The following is an 11,593-nucleotide window of genomic DNA, read 5'->3' as shown; positions in this document are numbered from 1 at the left end:
CAAAATAAGGAATTTGCACAAACATATATTACCAATAGATAAGTGTTCATAATATATGAACAATTTTCAAAAGCAGATTTGAAACTATGTGATCATGTGTAAACTGCTACAAATCACTACTGGTAAGAGAAATTCACATTAAATCAGCTCTGAGATTTCACCTCAGTACATATAAACTAGAAAAAGATGAAAAATATGAGAGTAGACAATATTGGAGAAATTTTTAGAAAAAAAAGCATACCGATGTACTGTTGGTGTAGGTTTGAGGTGGTCCAACCATTCCAAATTTCAACTGGGAATTTAAATAAATTTTCTCTACCTTTTGACCTAGAAATCCAAGTAACAGGCATACACACGCACACACCACACACACACACACACACACACACACACACACATCTTAAGCAATTTGAAACATAAACACAATTTGCAACATATAGTGAAATGTTTATAACAAAACTCTTGTTGACAAGAAAGCATTGGAAACAAAATGAGTGTCCATAGATTGGAGAAAAGCTAAAAATATGACATACGACTTTTTATTGTAACTCTTTTTATAAAATAATATGGAATGTGTTATGAATTTGTGTTTTCCTTACCCAGGGGACCTGTTAATTTTTGTATTGTTATACTTTTAATATAGGTGCTGCTGAATCGAGCACAGTATTTAATTTTATGGAATATCATTGTTCAAGAAATTATAATTACAAAGAATTCAGAAAATATAGGTTTTGTATGAACTGAAGCAGAACAGAATAAACAGAACCAGGAGAATAAGACACAATGATTATAACAACGTAAATGAAAAGGTCACTAACAGGAAGCTGAATGTGACTAAACAATGAAACTGACAAAACAATGAAAGTCTTGGGGAAGAAACAGTAAGATGCAAGTCTTTGTGGCAGAGAAGTAGAGAACTGCTGGGATAGACTACTGTATACATTTTCAGAGAAGGTTTTTATTACCCTATGGTTTTGGTCAATTGAATTGTGTTTTGTGTTTTCAAAATGGATAATTTGATCTGGACAGGGGCTTAGAAAATACTTGAAAAATAAAGACAGAAAGCATCAATATTTTTAAAAGGGAAAATAACAACAACAACAACAAACAACAACAACAAAACATTGACCAGTCACAGGCTAGTAAAAAAGCCTTATATTACCCTGACTGAATGATATGCTTTATTCTCAGAGTCTTGGCTATATGACTTCCCACCCTTCTGATTCCCAAAAAGATTCTCAGTCAAGTTCTATAAAAAACAGAGACATTTCTAGTTAAATAGTCACTGCCTTCTATAGCTCAAGTCTGGCTTTTCTTGAGCTATACTTCCAAGGATTATGCTTGCAATCTCTGGGGGTGTTGGCATTCTAGCTCATGCCTCACCTTGACCATTGCATGTATTTCCTGAATCCAATCTCCAATTCCAGAGCTTATACTGAAAGCAACCATAAAGCATATATTTTAAGAACTATTTACCCCAAACCTATAAAGTAGCTCTGGGCCTGGAGTTCCTCAGCTGTTCAATCCTTACACCTCTTGCTTTCTTTCTTATAAGTGAATCAATGGGCGAAGACAAAACACAACAACAGTAACAAAACAGAAAGACAGTTAAGGGTAAGGGAAAAGGATATGATCTCCACAATTTGGTCAGTTTCAATTCTTGGTCTTTTAAATGTAGCTTTGATCTGTCAAAAACCTAAAGACACTTTAGGGTGACTTTTAAAAAGTGTACTATAGTGGTGATATGGGTGGCTGAGACCCCATATCCCTGAACCTGCTTTCCTGTCTTCTTGGCACTATGGGGACATATGAACTCAGAGCTCTTTTGGTTCTTGCATGTTGGGCATAGCCTGGGCCAAGAAGCCAGTGGTCCAGCCCAGCTGCTCCCTGAGCCTAGGAACTCTATAGAAGGGGACAGTTCTGTTTTCCTAGGGAGGAAAATAATCTCCAATAATGTAAGGTTTGTTATATCCAAGATAAAAAAAAATAATGCATTCATTGAATCCAGGCAACTCTCCCCCTATCCTGGAGAGCCACCACTGGGGAAAGGAGTGATAAGTTCCATCAATGCAAGGTCAACAGACTGGTCTGTAGCTATGTTGGGCTGGCATTTGGGTCAACACCCAGTAAAACACATCAGTCCCATTTCTATTATATTCAAGGGGCAGAAGTTCAAATTAAGAGAGCTCTTATTTTAGTTCCAATTCAACAAGCATGCCATCTTCCCCTGAGGGCATAGATATGGGGCCCACACTAGATAGCATAAGTTTTGAAAGGAAGTTTCAAGGTCTGGGAAACCTAAGAACAAGCCTGGCTATTCAATAGAAACAGAACTTCATGCTCTCTCATTCCTCCATCTGGTATAACTCTCAATCTATCATTTGTTGGCTATCCTGGCTCCCCATTTCTGAAACCCTGATTATTGGGTCCTGCCATATGGATTTTCTGGTCCTCAAAGACACCTGGCAAATAAAGACTTACCAGGGCTATGCATTATATGATGGTTGGGTTGCTTGACACTACATCTTCTGCCACCCAACAGTCTATGAACAATTTCTCTGAACTTCACAATCTCCAGATACACAAAATCAGATTGTTCACTTTTTCACTCCTGTAAATAGCAGATCCACAATGCCATCAGGTGCAGTCTCCATGACCTGCAAGTCTCTCCCTTGTTACCTCTGCCTCTTGGCTCAACTCATGAGACATCTCTTTCAAGGGATTGTTGGTGCTTCCCTCCACCAATGACTTTGCATTTATTTTGCAATTTATATGAGTTTTACTTGTTCGTGTTCATATTTTCTATCCTCTTATTGTTCAGTTGTTTTCAATTGAGTCTGACTCTTTGTTACCCCATTTGGGATTTTCTTTTGCAAGGATACTGGAGTAGTTTGTTATTTCCTCCCCAGCTCATTTTTACAGATAAGGAAACTGTGGCAAGTAAGGTTAAGTGACTTGCCCAGGATCATACAACTAGTAATTGTGTGAGACAGAATTTGAACTCAGGAAGATTAGTTTTCCTGACTTCAGGCCTAGTACTCTATCTACTGTGTTGTCTAGCTGCCCTTTGTATCCTCAGTAGAGTATAAGTTCCTTGGAAAAAGATATGCTTCATTTTTGTCTTTACATTTGTAACACATGGTAAAGGTGCTGGTGTATAGTGAACATTCAAGTTAGCAAACATTTATTAATCACCTACACTGTGTCAGGCAGTGCTATATACTGGATTCAACAAACAGTTGCTGAATTGATTTGAGTTAAAGTCTGAAACCAATCCAGCTTCTAGGGAAGAGTAATATATCACTTTTGTTGCTGTTTATGTTTTCAACTTGTATCCAGATTCTAGTAATTGAATGAATTTATCCATTATCAACAATTCCCCACCTTGTATCCTAAACTCAGGAACTGCATCCCTGTCTTATTCTATTCTCTTTAAATTCCACACTGTCTTATAACTCAAATTCTCTTTATGTGCCTAATCCTTCCTAGAGTTTTGTCCTCATAACACAGTCCCTGACTCTGTCCCCTTTATCTGTCTGTTCCATCTTCCCAGCATGTCAAAGGATCCCATTCCTAAAGCTTTAACAAGGTCCTAGGTGAAAGTGAGCTCCCAAACTAGCTGGCACACAGCAGTATTTCTTATCACAGCAGTATTTCTCCCAAGAGACAGACATCCCTATAGTGTAATAAATAATAATTAGTTATCAATTAAATCTCCAACTAATTTATTCTGCCTTGTAAAAACAGTTTTCCCTCCTCAAGAATTTAGTTCTGATTAGAACTCAAGCTACCATTTCATTAAAATCAAAATAAATAATTATTAGATATGTTTTTTAAAATATAAATTGGCCTTATACTCTTTCTAGATATAACTGTAGTTTCTAACCAACCTCAGATTCAAAATTAAATGGTCTAGTTTCAGCAGTTCCAAGGTGAATATTTTATAAAAGTAACATGAATATTTTGGCACTTTTTCTCTAGGCTCTTAGGGGAGGCCCACAATTAAGACAGGCTGTCTATAGAGCTATATCTCTGGGTCAGAGCTGAGGTTAATGGAATGAAGCATATATTGCTCTTGGGTGTCCACAGGGCTTGTTCATAAAAATTGCACTTCATTTCCCATTTGTCCTAAAGCCCTCAGTCTCCAGCATATAGGAATGTACATGTGTGCACACGTGTACAAACACACACACACACACACACACACACTATGTAAAGATTGACTACATATAAAATATTGAACTATACAAATAGTCTTCACTATTCGAAAAAGAATAGAAAATGGTAGATATAACAAATAAACCCAAGTATACTAAAAAAAGGAATGTCACCTTAAATCTGTGGTATTCCAAAAGTCCAAAGCAGCTGATTAAAAATGGAAACAGCTCAACTAAAAAAAGCCCCTGAATTCAAGATCAATGAATGTGTGTATATGTATGTATGTATATAAGTATGTGTGTATATATAGATATATGTACATATATGTGTATTTATGGGGAGAGAGAGAGAGAGATATATATATATATATATATATATGTGCATATATAGAGATTATATATAGAGAGAGATATAAATACAGATAGATAGATAGATAGATAGATAGATAGATAGATAGATAGATAGATAGATGGATAGATCTAGTGATCTTTTACAAAGTGTCCCAAAAATCTTAATGCGATTTTAAGCAATTAAAATGTAAAACTACACTAAGACTTCTGGGACACTCTGCAAATAGCATATAATCATACTAATGTTATAGCGCAATATAGCTGCCAAGATGATGCATCCTGTCATTATATATTCAATTGCTTTACTCATTGACAGATATTGTCTTCACTTATCAACAGTGTTTTCCTTTATTGTCTAGTTCTTAATTTTTTTGCAGCAATCACCCCTATCCTTAATCACTCTAAGAAAACTTCAGCCTCCTCAAAACGACATATATAATTTCCACCACAAATTAGATGTATTTTATGTGCATAAGCCTTATCAAGCTGCCAAGGTAGATATTGTGAAGCTTTTTGTTTCTTCATAAGAGTTTACAGTGGGATCATTCGTTGGTTTTCTTGGCATAAAAGGATGATTGTGTTTATTCAGCAGTTTACAATTTAATTTGTTGTGGAAATAATCCCTCCTTTTTACAAGCTGTGAGAAACAGCTACATTATGAAAGTTGTGTTTTCAGTCCCCAAATTTGTCTTACTTTTTTCCACTCCTGTGCTTTTTCTCTTAAATGTTTCCATATCTGAAATATTCTTTTCTCATCACAATCTCTACATGACAAAATCCTACTCATCCATTTTCTTTTTTTCTTTTTCTTTTCCTTCATTCCTTCATTCCTTCCTTTTTTTTTTGTCAAGTGAAAAAGGCTGTGCTTCTGTTCCTATCAATTTAGAGAACTCTTGTATTGGAAACTTTTTTCTGCTAACACGGAATGGCAACTTGTCTCTAATTTATAGTAATAGAGAATGTCCTGGTGACACTGAGAGATTAAGTGACATCATCACACAACTAGTATGGTGTTAGAGGAAGGACTTGAATCTAGGTCTTCTTAACTCTAAGGTTGAATTTCCTGGGTTTTATATACAGTATCAGTTGGTTTGAGCTCAGGGATTGAAGATTCATTAATACTGATTTGCAATTCATCTAGGAAAGAATAATTACAAATGAAAATATCTGAGGGAAGAAAATGTATGTAAATTAAGAAAACAAAATATTAATGGCTTCCATATGTTGTTGCTTCTCTAAAAAATAGTAAATCATTTCTTCTTTTCCTTACACCACACACACACACACACACACACACACACACACACACACACTTTCACATAAGAAGCAAGTGTGAGGTGGTAGATAGAGAGCTGGCTTCCAAAGCCAGGAAGACACAATTTCAAGTCCTGATATTGACACTTACTATGTGACCCCTGCACAAGTTATTTAATCTCTAAGAGTTCAGGCAAGTCTCTAAGACAGTGCGTTTCAAAGAAGGTTCTGACCTGCTTTAGGAGAGGAAGTTTTCTCACCTGGAAGTTCCCTATAGAATTAAAATCACAGGTCTAGTCTTTATACCTCTACACCCACACACAGAGTCAGATCTCTGTTTTCCTCTTTAAAGTCAAGAATTTTACTTTTGTAGTATAGGGATGACCTTCATATAGTGAAAGCATTAATATTACCAGAGATTTTTTTTCTCTTTGGAATGATTCTTGAGCCTATTTCTATATACCTTGGGAAATTTTTGCTCCTATTCATCTGTTTCATAATTAAAAAAAAAAATCAAAGCACAGTTCCAACTCAATGCAAATGGTGAAGCCAAGGGAAAAAGCAGCATTTATTGATTCACAAACAGGGAACTGAGTTCAGCAGTTCTTAGTTTTCTTGGTAAGAATATTTACTTTTACAGCTTTATGCTATTTTTCCCAAAAAATATCTATGAATTTCAGAAAGCTGAAATTGTTGTATCTCAAAACCATATCTGTTAATACGTTTTTATAAATTTTTCCTTTTGCCATTGAATTGAAAACACTTGAGACATGTGTTTTACCTTTGACTTGGTCAGTTATTTGAATGTCATATACCAGAGCTTGATATATAATAATATTTAATAAATGTTTGTTGACTGGCTAATTATAAACTTGGTGAAGCCAAGAAATTCAGATTTATGACTTCATTTTTAAAGATGGTGAGATTTTATGAACTCTTCTAGGTTATTTGTTTAGGGGGAATCCAAACGTGATTTTATTGGCATGGGGAATTTCTGGTGTGGAAATGTCCTTCATCCATGCAGATCAGATCTAGTTTGTAACTGAAACTCACTGGTCTGTAACTTAAAAGAAAGGGATTTTTTTCTGCAGTACTGAGAAGTTGTGACTTACCTCTAGTCCTACAGCTAGTATGTGTCAGAGGAAGGATTTAAACCTAGTGGCTCAATCTTAGAGAATATATGTGGCAAAATGGAAACTCACATATTCTGGTTGAATGGAAGATTTTGTTTTGTTTTGTTTTCCCTTTTCATGGAGTCTTCATGGTATTTGCACTTAAGTATGATGTCTTTTTTTTTTTAATGTATAAGATCCTCAAAGACGTTCTTTTCCTCAGTATATCTAGATTGTTCTCAGCTCCTGATTCAAGTACTGCCAACAATGGTTCTGGTGACATGTGCCAGGGTGCTGATGGGAAATATAAAATACTCTGAATCTCTTTGAATTAGTCAGGCTTCTCTCTGGGGTCAGAGGCAGGAGGTGTGACTGAATCTATTCAGTCAATTCTAATACATTTCCTTTGCCATAGCATTCCACTTCATAAAATGGCTTTCACTTGTTCCCTACTTGACTTTCTTGTTCATGCTTTATTTATTGCCATAGATAGATTCGTTCATTCATTTCAGAAGTCCAGGTCTTCTGTAATTATTGAGGAATAGATATAGAGAATCCTTACATATTTATTATAAGTATTTACCAGTATAAAAAGGTTTAATTCAAGGGTGGGGAACCATTTAATATTGGAAGGCCACATTAATATTTAGCTGTAATCAAATAAGGCTACATTTAAGAAACTTCAATTAGATACACTTAAAAATGTGCATTGTTTTGTAAAATCTCACTACTACGTACTTAATAATTTCAAAAAATGAAAACTATTTGTTAATTTTGAAGTTAACTAACTTTTTAATGACTTTGTTGTGTTTGCTTTTTGTTGGAAAGCCTTTGAATATTTGTTTGCAGCATGGATGTCCACAGTTTCAGCTGATCCTCTAGATGGGTATCAGTCATTTGTGACTTTGAGGGCATCTTGATTTGGATTAAGTAGAATAATGTAGATTTATAGCAATAAGTTGTTGAAAAGTAAGAAAACATTTTTCAGGCATGTTGGTGAAGATGTGGGCATTCTACTGCATTTTTCCATATTTCAATTGTATTTTTCTTAGCATCAAACAATGACTTTAAAATGTCATCTATGGAGAGCTCAAACAATTCCGTGGGTTGTTCTTTAGATGCCTTGGTGATATCAACTAGGTAAGACTGAAATGCTAATTTGAGTATGATGTCATGATTCTCAAAGTCAGTGAACCTTTCACCACATTCTCTAATTCATAGGTCTATAACAGCTGTATATTCTTCAAATGATTCACATGTACCATCCTGCTCATCAATGACCATTGCTAACTGAGGAAAATGTTTATCCGAAATTTCCTTTTGAAGAGACATTGTGAAAAAAGATAGCATTTTTCAAAATGCTTGGATTTTTTTTCCACATGTCATATATAGACTTCGTTTTACCTTGAAAAAAATGCAAGTTGTTTTGATTTGACACGAGAGAACACAGACATGTAACATTACTATAGAAATCTCCTTTCAATAATTCACGTTGCTGATTCTGTTCTTCATAAAATTTAATTTGTTCTTGCAGAGATAAAATTTTGGGTAACACCTGTCCCTATGATAGAGAACATACTTTAGAATGATATGACAAATCTACACTGAATAATACCACATTGTTCATTTTAGCATGTTATGAAACTGACAATGCTGTGTTGTATTTGCATGAATATAGTTAACAATACTTATAAAAATGCTTATAACTTGCAAAATGTCACTTAAAATAGTACCGTTAGCACAGAGATTTTGCTGATGCAAGACACAATGAGAAGAAATGAGAGTATCTGGATCTGTTAACACTTTCTTTTTAAAATCTGTGCAATAAACCCATACATCTTTTCCTGTCATGGAAGGTGCACCATCTGTACATACACTCACTAAATTTACCAAATTCAGTCCAAATTCACAACATTTACCTTGAAAATTGCTGAAGATATCTATTCCCTGTGTGCTGCTTGTAAGAGTACCCAAAGCAAGTAACTCTTTGTAGCAAAGAAAATCTTCTGTTATCACCCAAATGAAGTATAAAACCTGTGCCAAGTCAGTAGTAGCAGTTGATTCATCCAAAGTGATTGAATAATATATATTTCCCTTTTTGAAGTATTACATGAAGTTGTTCTGCTAAGGTGAAGCCTAAACCATGCTGCTGATCAGTTTGGTTCTCTTTGAAAGAGGCGGTTGTTTGCACTTTGAAACGTTATCAGAGTCTAAGCATCCTACAACTTCAACAATGGATTCTTTCACAATTTCTACATCACTAAATGGCTTCCCTTTATTCCCAAGGATATAAACTACTTTATAAGTTGCTTCAGTGACATTATTTCCAGGTCTTATAGCTGCTTGAAAGAATTGTCTTTGCTTTTGTTTTTCATCTTTTAATTCCTGCAATACAACCTTTCGGTCCTCCTCTAATTTAAAATATATGTGGTCCTTATGAGTATTATAATGCTGATGAGTATTGAATTTCTTTATGGCTGATATTGCACTATCACAAAGTAATCAAATCATCTTATCTTTAGCAGAAACAAGGTAATATTGCAATACCCAATCCTCATTAATCAATCTGTTTTCTTCCTTTAACATTCTCTTGGTCTTCTTTGACATGATGGGCTGTTAAGCAGACAGAATTAAAAAATACTGTTGAGCTATGCAACTATTCTCAAATTCCACTTTAAATAGAAACACAATGCACCATTGTCAAAAGCTGATAACAGACTGGTGTACTTGACCCCCATAAACTCCCACAAACCAGCCTCAAGTAGTAGTGGCCCCAGTCAGTCAGGGGAAGTTAGAACCAAATAATAAACATAGCAACTGTCAATTTAGCCCTTCTAGCTTACAAATGGTCTAATTGTGCCAGTTAGTCCGGGAGGATTATTTCCTTGAAACTTATTTTATTCTTTTGTATTTAAAATACATTTATTTAAAAAAATACAATTAAAATATAAAAAAATGAACAAAAATGTATTAATAAAAATAAAAGGATTTGCTCTGTAGAATTTGGATTCTGTCAAAAGACCACACATAAGGACCTAGAAGGCCACATGTAACCTTAAGGCCACAGGTTCCCCACCCCTGGTTTAAGTATTTCGCTTTAACAGGAAAGCTAGTTGCTAACTTTTAGCTGAGACCTATCCTTGGAATTCAGACATTGCCAACTTGTTCTCATTCACTAGACTTCTCTTTGAATTGGGTATCACTTAGTGTCTAGACACTGCCTTCTACTCTACCCCAGAGACGGGAATCTCAAAGAGCGTAGAGGAAGAAAACAGTTGGAAAAATAAAATTGCCAAGGCTGTCTCTGAGGGAAGCTGCCCCCTTACTAAATGTCTTCCTCTAATGGCACTGTTTACTCATGGCTCAGTCACTCAGTCATTGCATAGGGTCAGTAGTCCAGATTAATTTGATTTGTTGCCCTATTTGGGAAGTTTGGAAAAAAAATGAAAAATGTCAATTAGTCTCTCTAATACAGTCTCAGAGCTCATAGCTGGTAAAAATACCTTGACAATTTCAATTAAAGAGTCTATTTTTCTTTCTCCTTCTAGTTTTCTCTATAGAGTAGCTATGTAGCACATTGGATAAAGTGCTGGGGGTCTCAGACACTAGCTATGTAACCCTGGGCAAGTCACTTAACACTGTTTGTCTCTGTTTCCTTATCTATAAAAGTAGCTGGAGAAGGAAATGGCAAATCATTCCAGTATCCTTATCAAGAAAACCCCAAATGGGGTCATGAAGAGTTGGACATAACTGAAAAATTAACTGAATTATTTTCTCTGTACTGTGCATACCAGTGTCTGTTTTTTTTTTTCCTGGCTTACCATTCCCAAAGGGGAAAACAAACCAATCACAGATTGTTGGGATCTTTTTGTCTAAAAGTGATCAATACTAATTAAACAGAAATGCAAACAAACTTTTAAGAACAGAGATAAGCTTTATAATGGATGCTTTATCTTCTTGGAAGGTGGAGAGGCAATAAGAAAGGGAGAAGGGGGATTCTCACCATCATTATTCTCAGTAAACACAGAAAACTATAATTTCTCTCTTCTCAGTTCCGGATGGCTTCTGTATGAAATCCTTCCTCCCTGCCTCCTATTTGTTATAAGAACATGGAGAATGACAATATTTTCCCCAGCACTTCTTTTGCTTCTCGTGTTTTGTTCCTCCTCTCATTCCCTGTTCCTTTTTCCATATATTATCACTCATGACTTATTCTGTAGAGTAAGGATAAAGCAGTATTCCTCTGAATGACACAGTTCCTCATTAGTCTATAATAGGCTATAGTCATAACAGAATGAAGAATTTCTGTCCCACCTGGCAGAGTATTATTCCCAATGTATATATCTCCTTGGTAACAGGACTACTTTAAGTTATATTTACACACATGGGGAACAAAATTGGTGGAAGGACTTCTCTTGACTCCCAAGCAGGAGGAAGACTTGAGGGCTGAAGAAGCAGGAAGAAGGGACTCAGTGGCCTATATGGCAGTGAACAGTATGCTAATAGATAAACTATGAGAAATCTTATCTGAACATGTGGACAAACATGTACACTGCATGTACAGTAAGAACTGGAGCAGCAGCTGTAATGATGTATAAGCTAGAGAAGGAGTAGGGATCATAAGCAACAGGCATTCCAAAGGACCAAGCCAATCTGGGGACCCCTTGCATTTCCTAGAAATGTTCTTGAAAGCTTATGAATAGGAACAGGGTAGAAGAT

At 35.5% G+C, this 11,593-nt stretch overlaps 1 non-coding gene across 1 annotated transcript; it reads right to left on the bottom strand.

Moving 5' to 3' along the window:
* Window positions 1-558: 558 nt before the first annotated feature.
* Window positions 559-662, bottom strand: LOC144457293 (U6 spliceosomal RNA). Its single transcript, XR_013486609.1, has one exon. It is a non-coding gene; the product is annotated as a U6 spliceosomal RNA (small nuclear RNA).
* Between the last annotated feature and the right edge of the window lie 10,931 nt (window positions 663-11,593).

Source organism: Phascolarctos cinereus, unplaced genomic scaffold (genome assembly GCF_003287225.1).
Source record: "Phascolarctos cinereus isolate Bilbo 61053 unplaced genomic scaffold, phaCin_HiC Scaffold_4;HRSCAF=312, whole genome shotgun sequence".
Classification (NCBI taxonomy): Eukaryota; Metazoa; Chordata; class Mammalia; order Diprotodontia; family Phascolarctidae; genus Phascolarctos; species Phascolarctos cinereus.
The sequence above is the reverse complement of the archived record's forward strand: the minus strand, read 5'-3'. Positions and strand labels throughout refer to the sequence as shown.